Source organism: Silene latifolia, chromosome X, assembly GCF_048544455.1.
Source record: "Silene latifolia isolate original U9 population chromosome X, ASM4854445v1, whole genome shotgun sequence".
In the NCBI taxonomy this organism is placed as follows: domain Eukaryota; kingdom Viridiplantae; phylum Streptophyta; class Magnoliopsida; order Caryophyllales; family Caryophyllaceae; genus Silene; species Silene latifolia.
The window spans coordinates 331,327,866-331,349,670 of record NC_133537.1 but is presented as its reverse complement, the minus strand read 5'-3'; positions in this window follow the sequence as shown (position 1 = coordinate 331,349,670).

Genomic DNA, 21,805 nt, shown 5'->3' with positions numbered 1-21,805 from the left:
GGTTTATTGGTTCAAAGTATTGAAATGGATTGAAATGCAGTGTAATATCATATGTAGGGTTAAATAGTCATTTTTGTAGAAACAATTGCTTAAACATTAGTAAAAGTTGTCTCTATTATCATTATATATAGTGGTATTTAGATTCGTTTTAGTGATAAAATATATATGTTTGTTCTAAGTAAGAGTATGAGGTTTATTGGTTTAAAGTGTTAAAATGGATTGGAATGCAGTGTAATATCATGCAGGGTTATTAAATAGTCATTTTTGTAGGACCTTAAATATTAGTAAAAATTGTCTTTACTATCATTAGGTGTTATTTTTTTTTTTTTTTTGAAATCAACTGGCCGAGGGCAATACTAATTAAATAAACGATCAAAACGTACAGCAGCGTTTATAGACAATGGTAAACCATCGTCCCAGACAACACGACCCAAAACACGAGGATTACAATGAGCATGAGCTACACAGTTGTTAGAACGGGATACATGAAGCCAAGAAACCGACTGAAATTGAGTACTACACGCGATGATGTCCTCGATCAGCAATGAGAACATGCTTCTTCCCGTCTGTTTTCCTTTAATAGCTTCAATGACCTGTAAACAATCGCTCTCCAAATGAGTATGTTTGTCCAAAATAAGACTAGTTGATGTTATATGATCGCGTGGTGTAATATATTTTGAAGTGGTATTATGATCATCTCATAGATGATTTGAGGTAGATTTTGTTATTATGGAATTAGTGCGTATCATATTTGATTGGATATTGAAATGGTACTCTTGAGTATGGTATTGGTAGTATTAGTGTTTTATTAAAATGAAATAGGGTTATTGGGTGGTATTGATTTTTCCTCCTATATATATATACAAAAAGTTTTATAAATAGAGAATCATGTAGCATATGTCATATGCGTATGAGAAGATGACATTGTAATTGGTGTTTAATAAGGCATTATCTCATGTTCCAAATATTTCTCAATTTTATAGGACTAAATTACGTATGTAAGGCGGTGATATTAAAATTCAGTATCACTCGATGATGTGTCGTATTATCAAAGTCTTATGTTGAATTATTATATAACTCTATTCATATTAAACATACATTTCAAAACACGAAAAATTGCATGATTTAAGAATACAAATACATATAGCTAATCATTCAAAATATAAATACTTTCTTTAAATTAGTAAAGATCGTTAAGACAAGTCCAAAAATTTAATGATGTAATATTTAAAGAAAACATAAGATCAATAATAAAGTTATATGTGCAAGCCTAGTAAATATATTGAAAAGTTGAAGATATTTTTGAAAAAAAATAATTAGTTTGATTAATATTATATAGATGTGCTTTAATACCTTGAATGGTTTGATATGATATTTGAACAAATTAGCTTAGTTTGATTATATGTTAAAACTTATTACATTTTATTAATGGGTAAATATCACATTCAAAAGAAAAGTAATAATATTTGATCCCCTTTTGACCCTTTTTTTGTGACATTTGCAGGGGCATTTGGTTCATATAAAGGTATCGGATAGTATGGAACTAGGAATCCTATAAAATTGTACAAGTATAGAACTTTATTCTTGATACCTTGTGTTTGATTGGTTCAATGATGAATGAGGAATCAAATCTTTTTTGTGCCTATTTAATCGTTTTTTACTATTTATTTATGTATTAATTTATCTCCTTAAGTTTTCATGTATTAATTATTTAAAACATTTATAAAAAAACAATTTTTATATTTTAATCTTTTATTAATAGTATTATTCTTAGAATGTATTGAAAATGTCGGGAAGAAATCATTGTTTATATTTTTCAAGGAACAAAAACTCTCGGAAGAATATTTTTTATGGATATTTTTCACCCACTAAAGGTCCTATTCTTTTGAACTTAAAGTTACTTCCTTGAAGTTTAGTTCCGCTCCAATAAATTTAATTCAAAAAAGTTCAGTTTCTATAAATTCAATTTAGAAAAATTCAACTCCTACAAGTTTACTTTAACTCCTATGAGTTTAATTTAGAAAAGCTCTGTTCAATTCATACATAGCTATTTTTTTATCAGTTGTAAGTTTAGTTTTGAAAAGCTCATTTCCTATAAGTTCAGTTGAGAAAAATTCGGCTCATATAATCCTAGTTCAAAAAAATTTCAGAAAAATTAAGTCCAAAAAACTAGAGCATAACTTAGATATCATTTATAATTGAAGCAAAATTAAGTCCAAAAATTAAGTTATTTAGATACTCCGTATCATTTTACAATCGAAGGAAAATGGTTACAAAAAGTAATAAAATATGATGGGGCATATTCTGCACCCGCTGACCGAGTCAACATATTGAGCAAGGTCAAAGATATCCACAACAAGTCAACACCTTGGACAGCCTAACCGACGCAGCCTGTCGGCCTGTCACCCGCTGGTCTCGGCCGGTCCATCAGCCAGCCGGGAGACACATCCGCGTACTCATATCCAAGACCCCTCGGCCGAGGGTAGAACAGACTTTCCACCTGCTACGCCACTTGGCCCACTTGGCCACTACGTGACAAAAGGTGAAAGTCTATAAATACTTCACTTCTCTCATTGAGAAAAGGATCCACAATCTAACCTAAAACTCACTATTCATCTGGTATAAACTCCCTTATCTCTCTACAAAATACTTTGCCAAGTAACACACAACTTAATCCCTTTAAGTTTACTGACTTGAGCGTCGGAGTGAGTACGCTCGGTGCAAAGCCGAGCCCTCAGTTTGTTCATTGTTTCAGGAGAGACCGAAAGGAAGAGTCAAGACAAGGAAAGACATCATTTCACCAAGCTTACGTGGTAAACAAATCTGCTCTGGAATTACACCCGGAACAATTGGCGCCGTCTGTGGGAAATAGACATTGAAAGCTAGTCAAATCCCTTACAAAAAAAAAAAAAAAAAAAAAAAAAAAAAAAACCCACCCAACAAGCTAAGAAAATGTCAAAGCAACAAGAAGTAATTGTGACCGACGAAACTGCATTCTATCAGGATGACACATTCCACAATTCTGAGATTGGGCAGTCCCCCACCGGCCGAGTAATTCAACCGGCGTACGGGATGCCAATAATACCAAACACCGCTGCCGCCGCCATGTCACCGTCATGGGACATGTGGTCGATGCAGCCAAGCTGAAGCTATTCCTGGACCTGATGGGTAATACACCGATCACCCCCGCCGCAACGACGGTGACGGCAGCACACCCGCAGGTAACCAGGGCCCAAAAGATGACCCCGAACAACTTGTCCGGGGCAATGCAAGGAGTGGAGCATACTAGGACGCCGGCGGTGCCCAATAGGTCAGTGGCCGACCAAAGTCCTTCCCCCACGCGAGGAAGGACAACGTCGCCGCGGCATCAAAGAGGCCACCCCCGAAGAAATGAAGACAGAAGTCCGACCCTCCAAAGTCGGACAACAAGAAGCCCTTCCCGTCACGGGGAGAGAAGCCGGACTAGGGCCACGAGGAGCCGATCGCCACGTGTCACTCGGCACGTGGTCCGACAGCCCCTCAGCACCTATGTCCTCGAGGTCCCGGTGCCGACTAAACTAAAGCTGCCACCCCTATCCTACAAAGGGGATAGCGACCCGACCGACCACGCCGAGGCTTTCGAGTCTTACATGTCGGTGTGGGAGCAACCTGATGAGGTTTGGTGCCGAATCTTCCCAACAACCCTTCATGGGATGGCCCAAAGTTGGTACAAGGGCTACCCAATGGCTCGGTGTATTACTACGCCGACCTAAGAGACAACTTCATAGCCCAGTACTCTTGCAACAAGAGAAGGGTCGTGGAGACATCCGATCTCCTCACTATCCGACAGGGGGAGGACGAGTCCCTCCGGAGCTACGTGAAGAGGTTCGACGCGAAAGCTCAGCAGATCCGTGAGCTAAATGCCGAGCTGGCGGCCTTCGCACTGATAAAGGGCCTCCCGAAAGGCGAGCTCAAAAATGGGCTGATCAAGTGCGGGGACCTCAACCTGGACACCGCCAGAAGGATGGCCGACCAGGCCATAAAGGTGGAGGACTACCACAAGACCTGGGTAGGCCACAGTGAATCGGGGCACTCAGGAAGGAGGAGCCGCCGAGACAACGAGGATGAAGGACGCCGTGACAACAATAGGTCACGGCCGGTAAAATCTCACAGGAAGCAAAACTCGGCGGACGCCGGGGGGGAGTTCGGGACCTTACACCCATAAGCGGTACAGCGGTCCCACCCCTCTGGTCAAATCACCGGCCGAGGTCTTCGCCCTGAGCAAAAGCGAAGGGCAGAAGTGGACAAGACCCCCCAAGATGAAGAGGGAAGGCGACGCAAGCCAATTTTGCGATTACCACGGCCAGCCCGGCCATAAGACCGGTGACTGTCGGCAACTGAAGAACGCCATCGAGGAGCTGATCCGAAAGGGGGCCCTCAGTAAATACGTAGCTGGGAACCCGGAATCCAGCTCCGGCGGGGAAAATAGGAAATCGGTGTTCCAGCGGATATGAGTGATCCAGGTTGTCATCGGAGGGAACGAGAACGGCGGGTCGGCTAATGGGCACAAACGACACCTAAATGAGCTTTACCAAGCCATCAACTTTGTGCCCACCACAGCGACCCCCGCTCACACCGTCCCTGATATAACCATCGGAAAGAAGGACTACAAAGGAGTCGTAGCCCCACACAGCGACCCGCTGGTGGTCCACCTAGACATAGCCAACCACTTGGTCAAGAGGTGCCTAATTGATACGGGCGCCTATACAAACATCATGTTCAGGGAATGCTTTCTCAATCTCGGTCTGAATATTGACGACCTGAGCCCCTGCACCAAGCCACTGTACAGCTTTTCCGGGGCCGGCCTGGTACCCCTGGGGTCTATCAGACTGCCGGTGATGTTTGGCCAAGCCGATGCGGCCAAGAATGTCTTGTCCGAGTTCGTGGTCATTGATGGTTCGTCCGCCTACAACGTTCTGATAGGCCGAGTAACTTTGAGCGAGGCCGATGCTGTAATGTCCATCCGGGCCCTGACATTGATGTATGTCTCGGACCGGGGGGAAGTGCAAAAGCTCGTCTCAAAGGACGAGAGGGACGAAGTTGTCAATGTCCAGATATCTGCCAGAGGATGCAACATGCAGTCCCTCAAAGTGGCGAAAAAGTCAGAGAAAGGGAAGAGCCCGTCCTTACGACAGGAGGGTGATCCGATGAGCACCAACCACGTCGGCATGGTCGAAGGTGCCGAGACCGAGCAGATAGAGATTGACCCGGGGCGCACCGTAACTATCGGTGTCGGCCTGGAGCCAAAATTCAGAGCCAATCTCCAAGACCTATTGAGGAAGAACAAAGACGTCTTCGCGTACTCAGCCGCCGAGATCCCAGGCGTGAGCCGAGAGGTTATCGTTCACAAGCTGAACGTACTCCACAGCGCTCGCCCTGTGAAGCAGAAGATGAGGAACTCCTCGGCCGAGAAAGATGATGCCATCAAGGCCGAGGTAGATAAATTATTAGAGGCGGGCTTTATCATGCCTTGTACTTACCCTTAGTGGCTAGCAAATGTTGTAATGGTGAAGAAGTCATCAGGGGGGTGGAGGATGTGTGTTGATTTTACAAATCTTAATAAAGCATGCCCAAAAGATTGCTATCCCTTGCCTCGAATAGATAGCTTAATAGACGCAACGGCAGGCTACACTATGCTGAGCCTGCTCGACGCCTTTTCAGGGTACCATCAGGTATTCATGGCCGAAGAAGACATGCCTAAGTGCGCATTCATCACCATACACGGCACGTACATGTACAAAATGATGCCGTTCGGTTTGAAAAACGCTGGCGCAACTTACACTAGGCTGGTGGACAAAGTGTTTCAAGACCAAAAAGGGCGAAATATCGAGGCTTACGTCGACGATGCTATTGTAAAAAGCAAGTCTGACGGCAAGCAATTGGCCGACTTGAGCGAAACATTTTGCTCGCTAAGGAAATACAAGATGAAGCTTAACCCAATGAAGTGCAACTTCGGCGTCCGGGCCGGCAAGTTCCTCGGCGTGCTTGTCAGCGCCAGGGGAATTGATGCCAATCCAGAGAAAATCAAAGCAATTCTAGACATGCAGGAGCCGAGGAATCGAAAAGAGGTTATGATGCTCACCGGGAGGATGGCGGCTCTCGCCCGCTTCATTTCTCGGTCAGCCGACAAGAGCACCCCATTCTTCAAGGTGTTGAAAGGGAATAAAGACTTTTGCTGGGGGGAGGAACAGAGCACAGCTTTCAGGCAACTGAAAGCTCATCTACAAACTCTCCCGACCCTGTCCAGACCGACGCTGGGGGAAATTCTATATCTATACTTAGCAGTTACCTCGGCCACGGTCAGTGCCGTAATCGTCAGAGAAGAAAACAAGCAACAACACCCAATCTACTTTATCAGTCATACACTGTTGCCCGCCGAAAGAAATTACCCACTGATTGAAAAAGCAGCCTTTGCTGTCGTCGTTGCCGCAAGGAAACTGAAACCTTACTTCGACGCACATCCCGTGACGGTCTTAACCGACCAGCCATTAGAGAAAGCATTGGAAAAATTTGAACAATCCGGCTGGCTCATCAAATGGGCAGTAGAGTTATCCGGCTTCGGCATTCAATACAAGCCGAGGCCTTTAATAAAGGGGCAAGCACTTGCAGACTTCCTTGCCGAGTGCACTTACCAAGAAGAATCACACCCCGGTGTATGGGAAGTATACACCGACGGGTCCTCCACGACGAACAGCTCGGGAGCCGGCATCCTTATCATCAGCCCAAACGGGGACGAATTTGAGTACGCCTTAAAGTTTACCTTCTCGGCCTCAAACAACGAATCCGAATACGAGGCGGTGATAACCGGAGTCGAGTTAGCTAGAGCAGCCGGAGCAGAACACATTGTGTTGAAGACAGACTCACTATTGGTTACTAACCAAATCAGAGGAGAGTATGAGGCTCGAGACGACGGGATGGTAAGGTACCTGGAAAAGGTAAAGGCTGACACAGCAAAATTGAAATCTTTCCAAATCCAATGCATCTCCAGGTCCGAGAACAACCGAGCCGACGCTCTCTCAAAACTTGCCAGTTCAACCATCAAGAATGTCAGTCGAACCGTGTTGGTGGATATCAGGAATGCTAAAAGCATCACTGAGACCGTTGGCATGGTGGGCGACATAGAAGCCGAGACGACGTGGATGACTCCGATAATAAGGTACAAACTTACAAAAGAGTTGCCGGAGAACCGCAGTCTCTCCTAGAAGATAAAAAGGATCGCCGCAAGGTACCTGGTGTTCGAAGGAGAACTATACAGAAGGTCTGTGATAAGACCACTTTTGAAATGTGTCGGCCCGGTAACGCGAGAGCTCATTCTCGACGAGAGATTCACGAAGGCATCTGCGGACACCACATGGGGGCAAGAACGCTAGCCCACAAAGCTCTCCGAGCCGGCTACTTCTGGCCCACCATGCTGGAAGATTCCAGAACTAAGACCAAAAAGTGCAAAAACTGTCAGATGCACGCTCCGGTGATACATGCACCTTCTCGAGACCTGCAACCAGTACTCAGTCCGTTACCATTTGCACAATGGGGGATGGATTTACTGGGGCCATTTCCGACGGCCTCCGGAGGAAGAAAGTACCTAATAGTCGTCGTAGACTACTTCACCAAATGGGTCGAAGCTGTCGTAGTACCTGCCAAGACCACGGCGGCCGTAAGAAAGGTAATCTGGGAGAACATCATAACTCGGTTTGGTTTGCCCCAAGTCATGGTATTTGACCACGGCCGAGAGTTTTGGAGTGACTTGGTGATGAACTGGCTAGAAGAGCTCGGTATCAAGTTCGCATACTCCTCCGTCTGCCACCCTCAGAGTAACGGGCATGCGGAGGCAGCTAACAAGACAATTTTGAACGGATTGAAAAAGAAGGTTGAAGATCTAAAGGGAAGATGGGCTGATGAACTACCCGGCGTCCTATGGTCACTGCGAACCACGGAGAAAGAAGCAACGGGGTATAGTCCATTCCACCTTGTCTATGGGTCTGAGGCCGTCCTGCCAATTGAAGCAACGGTGCCGACATTCAGAACACGAACCTTTAACCCAGTCCAAAATGAGGAGGGCCTGAAAGCCTCCCTAGACCTGGTTGAAGAAAGTCGAGATACGGCACGGCTCAACTTGGACGTTTACCAAAACAGAATGAGAAGAGCATACAACCGAAGGGTCCACAAAAGGGACTTAAAAGTAGGAGATCTAGTCCTAAGAAAGTCGGCCGCCACCAACAAAGGAAACATCCATGGCAAAATGACGGCCAACTGGGAAGGACCCTACAAAGTGGTTGAGGAAATGAGGCCGGGTACATACCGGCTAACCGACATGGAGGGAGTGCCTCTAATGAGCCACTGGAACACAGACAACCTCAGAAAATACTTCATATAGCGGCAGAGGTGTCCGAGACCGTTGTGGGCACCCCAACGCATGATTATTTCTAATGAAGAGTGTTCCAAGTTTTTCATCAAAATGGAGTGTCCCTCCCATAGTCCTACAAAAGAAGACATATGTACACAGCAGACAGCGCCAAAACCTCGATCACCTCGGCCGCTAACCGGGAGTGACGGGGGAACGAGCCAAAATGCTAACATATATACAACGGCAGTCAAAACGTTAACTCAGTTGCCCCGGCCAAAGCCGGGAAGAAACGAGGGAACCACGACTTGTCCTCGGCTAACTAAGACCGAGCTTAAAAACGTTAAGTACAGTTGAGATACGCATTCTAACTGCCCCGGCAAAGCCGAAGGTAAAAACAGAAAAGAAGCGCTCAATTAATAACGTAAGAAGACAACTCAGACAAAAATGAGAAAAAGACCTCGGCCAAGCCAGAGGCAAAATAAACAAACTTATTAAAAATGTTTACAGGTTATAAGGAAGAAGTCGACGGCCGTCCCCATAGGGATAGCCTAAACACTACCTACCAAAGTTTACAAAAAAAGAAGGAACAACAAAAGGGTACAGACATAAGACATGAAGTGCCAAAAGATGGCAGGGAGGAAAGGCTTAATAATTGGCACCCGAACAGTTAAAGCTATCCGAGATGCCGGGTGAACCTGGTGACGACCGCCCGTCTCCCTATGCCTGTTGATGCTCGCCATCGGCGTCGTCAGCAGCATCATCTTTGGTAGGCGACCCAGAATCCGACGTGGCAGCTTCAGCTTCAGCTTTCTTTGCCCTCTCAGCCTCCTCCCTGGCCGCCTTCGCCTTTTCAGCATGGGCGGCCTTCTCCGCGGCCTCCTCTTCCTCCTTCTTCACCCTTGCCTCCTCCGCAGCCTTCTCCTCCGCGGCCTTCGCCTTAGCATCAAGCTTGTCATCAAACAGCTCGTCAAATCTCTGCCACGGGAAGGAGCCTTCAGGAAAGAGTTCCCCGATCACTTCCCTGGCGGCTTCTTCGGCCAGGTCCCGGTATTGGGCGCACATGTTAGGGAGGATGACGCTTTGGAGCGTCTCAATGTCCAACTCCCTCTGGGCGATGATAGCCCTCGTATTCCGAAGCACCTTCTCCTGGGCCTTAAACAGGGACTTCCATTCGTCCCTCTTCTTAGCAGTGAAGTCGACGACGGCCTGAAGCTTGTCACGCTCCTCCAGCATCTTAGCGGTTTCAGCCCCCGCAGCCTCAGCCTTAGCTCTCTCAGCAAGGACCGCCTTTTCAGCGTCCTCCCTAAGTTTTCGCTCAGCAAGGACCGCCTTTTCAGCCTCAGCCTTGGCACTCTCGGCTTCCTTCTTCTTCGCGGCGAGCTCAAGCTGAGCCGCTCAAGGCGTGGGGCGACTTCACCATGGCCTTTTCTTGCTCCATAATATGAGCACCGCCACATCAGCCCACTTCGCCGGATCCTGGACAAACTTATGCCCTCCGACCTAATCGGGCGGGGAAGGCTTCAGGGAGGAGGAGACGACGGTGGCATCTTTACCACCCGTCTGCGCGGTCGCTTCTCAATACGCCGTTCGAGGGACCGGTGAGACGGCGGCGGTTGATCTACAAAAAATTCAATCAAAGCATCCATGTCAACATTTATGGACATACCGGAGAGCTGTCATCGGAACGCCTAATGAACCTGCTAAGTCCGAGCCACGGGTTAGATCTGTACCAGGCTTGGCCTTCTTGGCGGAGGACCCATTTCTTTGCCGGCCTCGGTAGCGATGGCAAAGACATCGGCGGCGGCGGCAAAGTGTGCATCTCTTTTTCTCTTACGTAAGAGAGGAGATTCCTCCGCCAAGGTGACCTCCTCATCGGTAATATCGACGATCACCACCGTCTCCTTTTGGACTGAAGGGATTGGAAGTTGAACTGAAGTTGACGCCGTCGCCGCCGAAGACATTGCTTTTCGCTTTCGGCGCGGTATGTTACCGGCAACCTTCGCCTGTGTCGCCGTCACATCTAGGACCTTCAACTGCTGGTCCATGAGGTCGTTTGGCGCCGGTCTGCGATCACGTGTATCGGCCTTCGGATGCATCTCAACAACTTTCTTATCCTTGTCAAGTCCTATCCTCTGGAGAATATCTGCAGACAGATCCGGGCCAAAACGGTCTGCAAAAGAAACGAAGCAAGAGTTAAGTAGAAGAAATAAATCAAGGTTCAAAAACAACAACGTTAAAAGCAGAGATGGGCCTCACACCGACCCCACTCACCCTGTTCGAGGGCCGGTATGAGGCCGACGTGGCAGAGCGGCTCATCCTGAAGAATGATCTGCGTCGGGAGCATCCATCCCTTCGGCGTCCCATCCTTCTCAGCCTCAAACAGCTTCATCGCCCGTTTTTCGTCCGCATTGAGATGGACCCTAAAGGCGTCCATCTTAAGCTTATGCCGGGAGACATACTTCTCACGCTCCCCCCGACTCTCACACCGCAAATTAACGGTGCTTTGGAAGGACCGGGGCAGTGGATAATCCCCCGGAACCTCAACGTACACCCACCGTGTCTTCCAGTCCTTGCAGGAAGTAAGCTTAGGGACGGTGATATAACCTGGCTCGGTCTGTATGCTATACCACCCTCTGCCACCTTGGACATTCAGTCGAAGGTGATGAAGCCGGCGGAATAGGTTCACCGTTGGGGCCTCCCCCTTAAACTGGCATAGCCACACAAAGACAACAATCGTCCGGATGGCAAACGGATGCAACTGTGCCACAGCGACGTTCATTGCTTTAATTATGGCAGTAACGTATGCATTGAGAGGAAACCGGAGCCCATACTCCAGGTGTCTCATGTATACACCGATACAACCCGGGGGAGGGCAACAGACGGCCTGACCCTCTCTAGGAATAACAATCTTATACTCCCTGCCGAAGGAGAAATGATGTTCGAAAAAGTCAGGACCAGAACAACTGGCGAACTTGTTGGTCCAAGCACGATCAGGGCCGATCTTACAGGCGTCGCCGTGATCCAGGAGATACGGCCTCTCCTCATCGGAATGAGTCCTTTCCTCATCATCACCGTCATCATCACCATCATCATCACCCGAGAAATCCTCCAAATACTGATCGTCAACCTCAGGAGAAGGAGACCTAGGGCCCCCAGACCTTATCGGGACGGCGGCCAGTGCCTCCTCTTCATCAAGGCGCGACGGGGAACCCCCCGGCGCACGATTACTAGGTCCAGCATCAGCAGAAGACATGTTCACAACAAAAAAACTTAACAATTAAAAGTTGGAAAATTTGTTTGTTTACCTTGGGAAGAGTGTTACGCCGAGTAACGCTTCGAAGACTAGAGAGAAGTTTCGTCAAAGAAAACTAAGCGAAAAGAAGAAAATTTTTTGAGAAAATGAATTTGGCAAGAAGAAAATTTTTTGAGAAAATGAATTTGGAAGGCCAAATTCGAGGGCTAACTGCCCTATTTATAGGGCAAAGCCCACTCAATCCGACCAATCAGGGCAAAGCCCATGAAGCGTCAACCAATCAACACGGAGACACGTGTCAAGCATGCAGCCACGGAATGTCAATCGTCACAACAGTTACCAATCTTCTTTGACACGCTACTTGGTGGAATGCCAATCGACGTATCTTCTTCAACACGCTCCTTGTTATCTACTTGCCAAACGGCCAGCTGATCAACCAAGCTTGGCAGCACCGGCCGGGGGCAATCAAAGCATCCGGCACTCTCAACCTTGGACCCTCCGGCCAGCGACACCTTATTTTCCACATTTGATGTCCATTACACATCCATGTGGAGGGGGGATATGGTACGACCTGAACAGAAGCAAGCCGAGGAAGAGGGAGCCGGGGAAGAAAATTCAACTAGAGCAGAATACGCTCAACACTCATCGAAGGTCCATACCACGGCATAGACTACGCTGGGGGCAAATTGATGGGGCATATTCTGCACCCGCTGACCGAGTCAACATATTGAGCAAGGTCAAAGATATCCACAACAAGTCAACACCTTGGACAGCCTAACCGACGCAGCCTGTCGGCCTGTCACCCGCTGGTCTCGGCCGGTCCATCAGCCAGCCGGGAGACACATCCGCGTACTCATATCCAAGACCCATCGGCCGAGGGTAGAACAGACTTTCCACCTGCTACGCCACTTGGCCCACTTGGCCACTACGTGACAAAAGGTGAAAGTCTATAAATACTCCACTTCTCTCATTGAGAAAAGGGTCCACAATCTAACATAAAACTCACTATTCATCTGGTATAAACTCCCTTATCTCTCTACAAAATACTTTGCCAAGTAACACACAACTTAATCCCTTTAAGTTTACTGACTTGAGCGTCGGAGTGAGTACGCTCGGTGCAAAGCCGAGCCCTCAGTTTGTTCATTGTTTCAGGAGAGACCGAAAGGAAGAGTCAAGACAAGGAAAGACATCATTTCACCAAGCTTACGTGGTAAACAAATCTGCTCTGGAATTACACCCGGAAAAAAATAGATACCTATTATTTAAGATGTCTTTTTCTAATAAAAATCGGCATAATTTACAACAAATATGGTACGCTAAATATAAGAGCATTGTACAATTTACCAAATAAAAGAGTAACTTTATTTAACGATGAATAATAAAATGCCAACGAAGAAACACATAAAAGATGCGTACAAGAGTAGTCTCTCAAAAAATTAGTGAGTAACTTTCTCTCGAAAGATTTTGTATTGAAATTATATTTGAGTTAAAAGACGGTTTTTGCGGAACAGATCCAAATTGGCTAAATTGACTTTGGGTTTCTTTGACAAGATATTTCAGATAACTTATTTGACCAAAATTTCAGGTAACTTATTTTTTTTGCAGGGGTTTGACATGTAGTTTATCTAACCAAATAAGGTACCCGAAATGCATGATATGCTCTACGGTAGCATGTGATAAACAAGCTACCCAATCCTATTTTATCTTCCTTTTTACCAATTTAATTTAATTTATATTTTTAAATACTTATTATCCCCTTATATGTCTTTTTTTTTTTTTTATCAAAATTCAACTTTTTTTCAGCTAGTTTGTCAAACACTTTTTATATAATCTACCTTATCATTTCCTAATTTTCAGCTAACTATCAAGTTTCAGTTAGTTTTTCAATTTTCGGATTCATTTTCAGATTTCAGCTATCATTTTAGCAAAATTTACAGTCTTTATCTTGATCTTGAATTAGATAGACCTAATTTAAATAAAATGTTCAAAAGGAGGAAATAATATTAATCAAACCTAATTAACCCAATTTATTAGGTAGCCATGAGTATAAAAACGATTGTCTTAAGGATCTGTTTGGCAACGAAATTTAGTTGACTTATTTTGACTAATATTTCAGCTAGCTAATTTTTCAGATATGCTTTTAGTAAGTAGCATTTTATCAGCTAACTAAAAATGAATTTAACGTAACTTTAATAAAAAAACACTACTTCAAATATCATTTTGCTTAAGAAAAAGGTTACTTTAGGTCTGTTTTCTCCTAGATTGATCAATATAATAATGATGTATATTCCCATTATATCATTTACCGAATATCGGTTAACTTTTTAGGACATTTTACCAAATACTTTAATGTAAATTAGCTACGTATCTTATTAACTACAATTTTTGTTTTTGTTAAAAAAAAATTCACCTACTTTTTGAGATTTGAGCTATTTTTTCAGTTTATTGCTAACTTTTCATCTACCTTTAGTAAGTCGTTTGATAAGTCAAATAAAATAAGCTTATTTGACCAAAGGAACTAATTTAACTAATATTAAGTGTTGGAAAGTAGAAAAAATATGGTTCCAGCTACTGTAATAAAATGTTAAATAAGGGTATAAGTAGAAGAAAAAAAGGTACTTATATATGTTTTGTTTCATTTTTCATTTTTCATTTTTAATTTTTACCCCTTTAATTTATAATATTAGATATTCAATATTCATTATCTTCATATTCTTTTTTTGTCTTTTTTAACAAATTTAAGCCACTTTGTCAACTAATCTGCGAAATACTCCCACTTTAAGATAATCAACTAACTTGTCATACTCTAATTTCAACTACATTTTTGGTCTCAGCCACCATTTTATTTGAAAAAATACTCTTTTTTAAATCGTAAATTATTACATTTAAAATGACCAAACCCAACTTATTTGTAAGTGTAATAAAATATTACACGTGAAAAAAATTTAAAACAATTCCAGTGAGGCAGTGACCCATTCTATAATTCGATGTTTCGATTGTACGAAATTTTCATAATGATGGATACAATCTTGGCATTGACTTTAGTAATTTCTTATGGTCAACTAGCGTATAGCCTGGTCAACTCTCTCAATTTCGATTAATAGTTATCTATTCTTTTTGACACAAAAATCAAGAAAATTGAAACGAGTGATTTTGAACCACACAAAACACACAACCCACTTATACATAAAAGACTCTCCACAAAATCTACCAAAAAAATAGATAACTGTTGAAAATAAAAATAACTAACTATTGACCCCAATAGAGGGATTAAAAAGGTAGGTTTAGTGTCATTATATGTTTTGTTATTGCCACTAAACTAGTTTTGAACCTGTGCAAAATTGCACGGATATGTTATTCAATATTGTAAATGTAACACCCCACGGTAATTGAAGAGGTCCAGTTATAGGTTTAAATGACTAGTGCTTAAAGGGATTGAAAGTACTACTCATATCAACAAAGTGCACTTTCTTTTATTGTCATCCATGCGAAAGAACTCCAAAGTTAAGCGTGCTTGACTGAGAGTAGTCTTAGGATGGGTGACCTACTGGGAAGGTTTCTGGGATGCGCATGAGTGAGGACAAAATGCGTTGTAAAGGACCCGTGTTGATCTGTGGGCCATGTACACAGCCTGGGGAGCTATCATAAGTAACCGCTCCCGACCCGGTTTGGGCCGGGGTGTTACAATAAATTAGCAAGATTTATAAAAAAAAACATAATTACATTTTCTATGTAGATTTGAATTATAAATTACATTTGTAATTATCAAACAAGACGTAAAATACGTGATGTCTTAGGTTTATTGTCTGAATACTGATTAATTATGATTTGTCCTCTTGATAGTTAAAGTATGAACACCTACTTAACATAGTAATCGAGAGACTGAGTAAAAACCGAGAAATAAAATGAAAGGAATTTTTTTTATGAAGATTAACATCTTTTAAAGCATTTATGTGAATATGCGTGAAAATTAATTAGTGATTATGTTTATTAAAAGTTTTATAATTGACAAAGTTAAACAACAAAGCATGTACTTGTTAATATTATTTTTTCTTGGGTCTTGACTCGTGAAGCTTGATATGTCGATTAATTCTAAGTAACTCATTAACTTAGGTCGAAATATGATCCACTATATGTCTATATCTGAGGATTAAATATAAGTTTATCTTAATATAAAATATAATATAAGTTACAATTATTATTAAAGTATTAATAGGAATTTTTTTTAAATAAAAATAGCTTCCCTATTTAAAAATGGGATTTTTTTTACAGTAAAAATAAATGGCAAAATAAAAGCGGCATAAACTTACTTAACTTATTTACTGACTGTAACCTGTCCCCGTCATGTAACTCATATTACAAATTTGGCTCATGTTATAAAGTTCCAAAATTTTGAGTTTTGACCTGAACCGTTTATATTTGAGTCTTAATAAACTGATTAATTATTTATATTTGTGTTTACATTTTTTTAAGTTCATAATGTAGACCTATACAAATTTAATTTGACCTGAATTAACCTGACCTGATATTTCAAAGGTCAAAACCCGTAAACCTTGACTCATAACTCGACATGAACGTAAAATGATTCTTTATTTTAGGGTCGAAACCCTATCCAACCTGACCTACTCTACCCGATACGTCATTAATAAGTTGATATTAAATATGAATACAAAAAATATATATTAATTTTAGTACTTTAAATTTAACAACAATTTATATAACTTTGATATTATTTGATGATAAAATAGCTATATTTTTTTAAAAGAAGATAATTTACTTGCCAAACTCAAAAACGAACCATTCCCATTTTAACTCAAACTATTATCTAACATTATTTCTTTTATTGTTTTTACTTTTTTTTTTTAATTTTAAAAATTTCTTTTCAAGAATTGGTGAAAAAAGCTTTGTATCCGATTTAATGTAATTTAAATATTTAATAAATATAATAGCAATTTTTAGTAGGTAATTTATTATGCAGTTTAATTAATGTACTTTAGATGTATAATGACAATAAGTAATGAAAGTACAAATATCTTTAGTAATATTGACTGTATGTTTAGTAAAATTGACTTTATTAATTAAAGGTCATAAGTTCAATCACATTTCAATTTCAATTTTCTTCAATTTATTTGTCATATGTATTTTTATCATCTTTAATGTCTTTATTTGCTAGTTGCTACATCCAACATATAAAAGTTAATGATTTTTGATTATTTTTTATTTAATTATTCATTATTCGTTAATATTTATGTACGTATAAAAAAAACATAAACGTAAACATTTACGTACAAAACATAAATATGAAGGTTTTTCAGAAATTAAATCCAAATTCTTTGCTGCGAGTCACACATTTATAGTTTTTTTAAATGTATGTGATGAATTGGCTTCATGAGGATGAGTTAAATGTTCTTGCTTTTATAAAGATAAGATGAGCAGTTGCACACTCACTCATATAACGAATTTTCTTTATGAAACAAAAAAAAAAGTACAGTACTTGTCTTATAAATATCTGATAAATAATATCTTCGGAAAATTCACGTGATACCCTCGAACTTTACCATTTTGCACGTGGTACCCAACTTTTTAAGTTTATGTACATGATACCCTCCATGTTTGATTTTCATGTACAACATGCCCTTTTTGTCGCTATAAAAAAACTCAATTGCGCATAACTCCTAGACCGGAATTCAGAATCGAACAATTTTTTTTTTCCTAAAATGATTATCTCCTCATAATCTACGATTTGAGAAAAAAAATTGTCGACTGACATTTTATAGGGTTTTTTTAAACGAAAATCTCAAATCAACCATATTTTCGATCTTAAATTTTCGAATGACCATTTTCATTTTATCAATCTATAGATCGCGAAGAGGTAATCAATTTGAAAAAAAAAATTAGTCAATTCCGATTTTTGGTCTATGATTTATGCTTAATTGAAAATTTTAAAAACGATAAAAAAGGTACGTTGTGCTTCAAAAACAAATCTCAAGGATAACATGTGCACAAACTTAAAAAGTTGGGTACCACATACAAAATGACAAAATTTGAGAATACCACGTGAATTTTCCGTAATATCTTTCGTTTTACAATAACTTAGGTAAATCGTGGTCAAGTGGCCCGTGCCACTGTTAGTTTGAAGAAGAGAGTTTTGGTTTTTGTCACCCGTTTATCTTCTTTTTGCAGGTAAGACTAAAAGGCGAGATGACTACCCAATTCAGTTCGATGATTACTACCCATCATCCAAGAAAAGTCGTCTTACTGTTTCACTTTGTTCTATCTTAGCGTTTAGTTCGGTTAATTGGATGTCGAGTCGTCTGGCAGATTTCGGTACCCGCCTATTTGATAATGGGTAATATGTAACTGACTGTTAAGTAGACTTTCTTTTATTTATATCAGTTTATTGTTGTCAAAAAACAAAAAAAAAAACAATAAAAAAAAAAAACTTAGGTAAATTGGTTATTACTCGTCTATGTACTTCACTTTTTGAAATTTACTTTCTTATATAATACTATGTGTTTGACCTAGTTTTTTTTAAGTGATTTTAGTCCCTAGAAACTTTTATTATTTTTGTTATATTTGTGGCTCTTTGGCAAGACTTTTATGGTAATTTTTTTGACTAAAATTCAACTACCTTATTTTTTTACATGTGTTTGACAAGTAGTTTATTTAACCATATAAGCTACCTGAAATGAAATGCTACATAGAGTAACATTTGATAAATAGATAGCTGATTTTAATTTATCTTCCCTGGTTATCCCTTCAATTTATAATATTAAATAATTATCATATATTTTTACGTTTTTTCACCAACAGTCAACTAATTTTTCAGCTAGTTTGCCAAACATAACTTATATAATTAGTTTTCTTCTCAGCTCCTAATTTACAGCTATCTTATCCGTTACCGTTTCGATTAGTTTTTTAGTTTTTAACTGCCTTTTCAGCGTAACTAGATCCTCTCTAGTTAGTTACTGGACTATCCTGTACAACTTTAAGGCTCTGTTTGGCAAAACTACCTGAAAAGGTAGCTGAAACCTGATAAGGTAGCTGAAAACTGAAAAGCTAACTCAAACCTGAAAAGGTAACTGAAAATTAGGACCTGATAAGGTAACTGATTATATAAAAATGTGTTTTGCAAACTAGCTGAAAAGGTAGCTGATTTTGGTAAAATGACTTAAAAGGATACGAAAATTATTTAATATTAAAGCATAAAGGGGTACAAAATGGAAAATAAGTCATTTCAGGTACCGATTTCTCAAATGCTACCCGAGGTAGCATTTCATTTTAGGTGCCTTATTTGACCAAATAAGCTACTTGCCAAGCACTTGCAAAAAAATCAGGTAGCTGAAATTTTGGTAAAATAAGCTACTTTGGTCAAATAAGCTACCTGAAGTGTCGTGCCAAACAGAGCCTAACAGAGGAAGAAATCAATAGTTCTTCAGTTACTGGAGAGGATTTCATTGCCTTTTCAGCTATTGTTTCTCTGTAATGAAAAATTTGATTTTCTAACATTTTTAGGAAACTGAACCCTCTCGCGTAGATTTAATTTATGTATGTCAACCAAATAATTTGCAAGCAATTCACACGCATTATTCTACTCACGTGTTTTTCAATTTTATGGGCATTTAATTCTCCGATTACAACTAAACACAACCCCTAATTTGACTAAGTACAAATTGATGTGGGGCAATTTTTAACTAGGGTAATTATCAAAATACAAAATCTCGTTATAGACGGCACATATCTATCTATAATTAAAGACGAGTCAAATTCAATACCACATTACTAATAGAACAAACAACAAGTGGGGTGATGAGAGCAAAAAATGTCACTACTTTCAAGTAGACGGATATATCCGTCTATAGCAAGACTAGCTGTTATCAAAAAAAAAAGAGCGTTATTAATACGTTTGATAACAAATTGACACAAGTTGTACGTAAGTGGTGGGCACAAAGGATTAACGTGTGGGTCGCGCACCGTAAATAAGTAGTAATTGCGTTCTAGACGGGGCAGAAGACTTAGGCTTGATCCACACATCACTAATGCTTTATTTGCCGGCCCATAAAATTCCATGTGGTTCTAGACCTAGTCAATTAAATTAGAGTGTCGTTTAATTTTGTTTATTTTTGTTTCCGTGAATCTGGGTGTCCACCCTCGATAATGATAGTAATTTTCTTATCATGAGTGCTTTTCAAAATAATATATGGTTGGTCAAGAAATATTCGTATGATAATTAACGAATGAGGTGATCGGCCAATATAACAGACCGACTCATTAACTTTTAATATTATAAATTATAATGGATTTTTTTTTTAAAATTGATATAGGTACCTGTTAAATAAATATTTCAACGGAAATATTTAATGGTACTCTTGTGGTTTATCATGTTGTCTATGGCACCTCTCTTTTATATGAGAATGTTTCTAGACCAGCTATATACCGTTTTGAAAAGCACTCACAATAAGAGAATTATTATCGTTATCGATGGTGGACACTCAAATTCACCGAAACAAAAATAATCAAATTTAAAAGACGCTCTCATGTAATTGACTAGGTCCGGAATAATGAAGTAAAAAATTAAGTAAAAAAAATATTCTGCTAATGAAATGGTTTTATATAAGGACTCGATGATAGAGAGTATTATTTTAAGGTATTTTATATTATAAAAAAAAATTAATCAAAAATAATTCAGTAAAAAAAATAGTTTTTCAGCCATTTTGCTAGAGATATAATTAATCGATTTTTGTGTAGCGAAATTGTAAAATTAACATGTTGTTCATTCAAAGAGTATTTTTGGTAGCATAATTGTGTTTAGGAGTATATAGTTAATTTTTTTAAAAAAGATTTTTAAGTAGACAATAATTTTGACTATATTATTTGGTGGATAATGTGGATTAGATGGATGTATTAGATAGGTGAGATCTACAATTGTCGACCTTTATGTAAGAGGATGTTATTTTGAAAACATTCACTGTTTCATGAGAGTGACATTGAAAGATAAGAGAGTTTTAAAATAATACGGAAAATTGATGTGGTACTCTCGAATTTTGTCATTTTGTACATGGTATCCAACTTTTTTTAGGTTTGTGTACATAATAACCTTTATGTTTGATTTTCATGCACAACATGCCATTTTTGTCGCTATAAAAAAAACTCAATTGCGCATAATTCATAGACCGAAATTCAGAATCGGCCAATTTTTTTCCTAAATGATTATCTCGTCATAAGCTACGATTTGAAAAAAAAAAATTGTCGACTGACATTTTATAGGTTTTTTTTTAACGAAAATCTCAAATCTCAAATCAACCATATCTTCGATCTTAAATTTTCGAATGTCCATTTTTGTTTTATCTATGTATAGATCTCGAAGAGGTAATCAATTAGAAAAACAAAAAATTAGTCAATTCTGATTTCTGGTCTATGATTTATGCTCAATTAAAAATCTTAAAAACGATAAATAGGGCACGTTGTGCTTGAAAATAATCTCAAGGATATCTTGTGCACAAACTTAAAAAGTTGGATATCATGTGCAAATGACAAAGTTCAAGGATACCACGTGAATTTTCCGTAAATAATATGATGAATTAAACTGAATTGAATTTAATAAAATTAATTTGAACTAGATTGAATTTTGTTGTGCGGAAGCGTGAATACCTTATGTTGGGCCTCTGCTGCATTTCATCTTTATTCTACCGATGTGGGACATTACGGCCCCATCACCTAGACACCCGCATCTCCAAGTCTTGATAACCTCTCCTTAAACGAGACACCATGTGTGTCACGTGGCTTCTGCTACACTTGCGTACCAAACTCCTCTGCATCCAATATACCCTGGACTGATCCGAATCCACTGCCTCAACGCGTCTCACCGCTTCTGCTACACTTGCGTACCAAACTCCTCTGCATCCAATATACCCTGGACTGATCCGAATCCACTGCCTCAACGCGTCTCACCGGACCGCCTTTTGGACTTACCATGAACTGCTTTTGTTGCCTCCATTAAGCCTCAGCCTACCTCGTCGGGTCGCTGACGATCTTTCTGTTGGACGGCTCTGTCTCAACGCCCCAAGTCTTGATAACCTCTCCTTAAACGACACACCATGTGTGTCACGTGGCTTCTGCTACACTTGCGTACCAAACTCCTATGCATCCAATATACCCTGGACTGATCC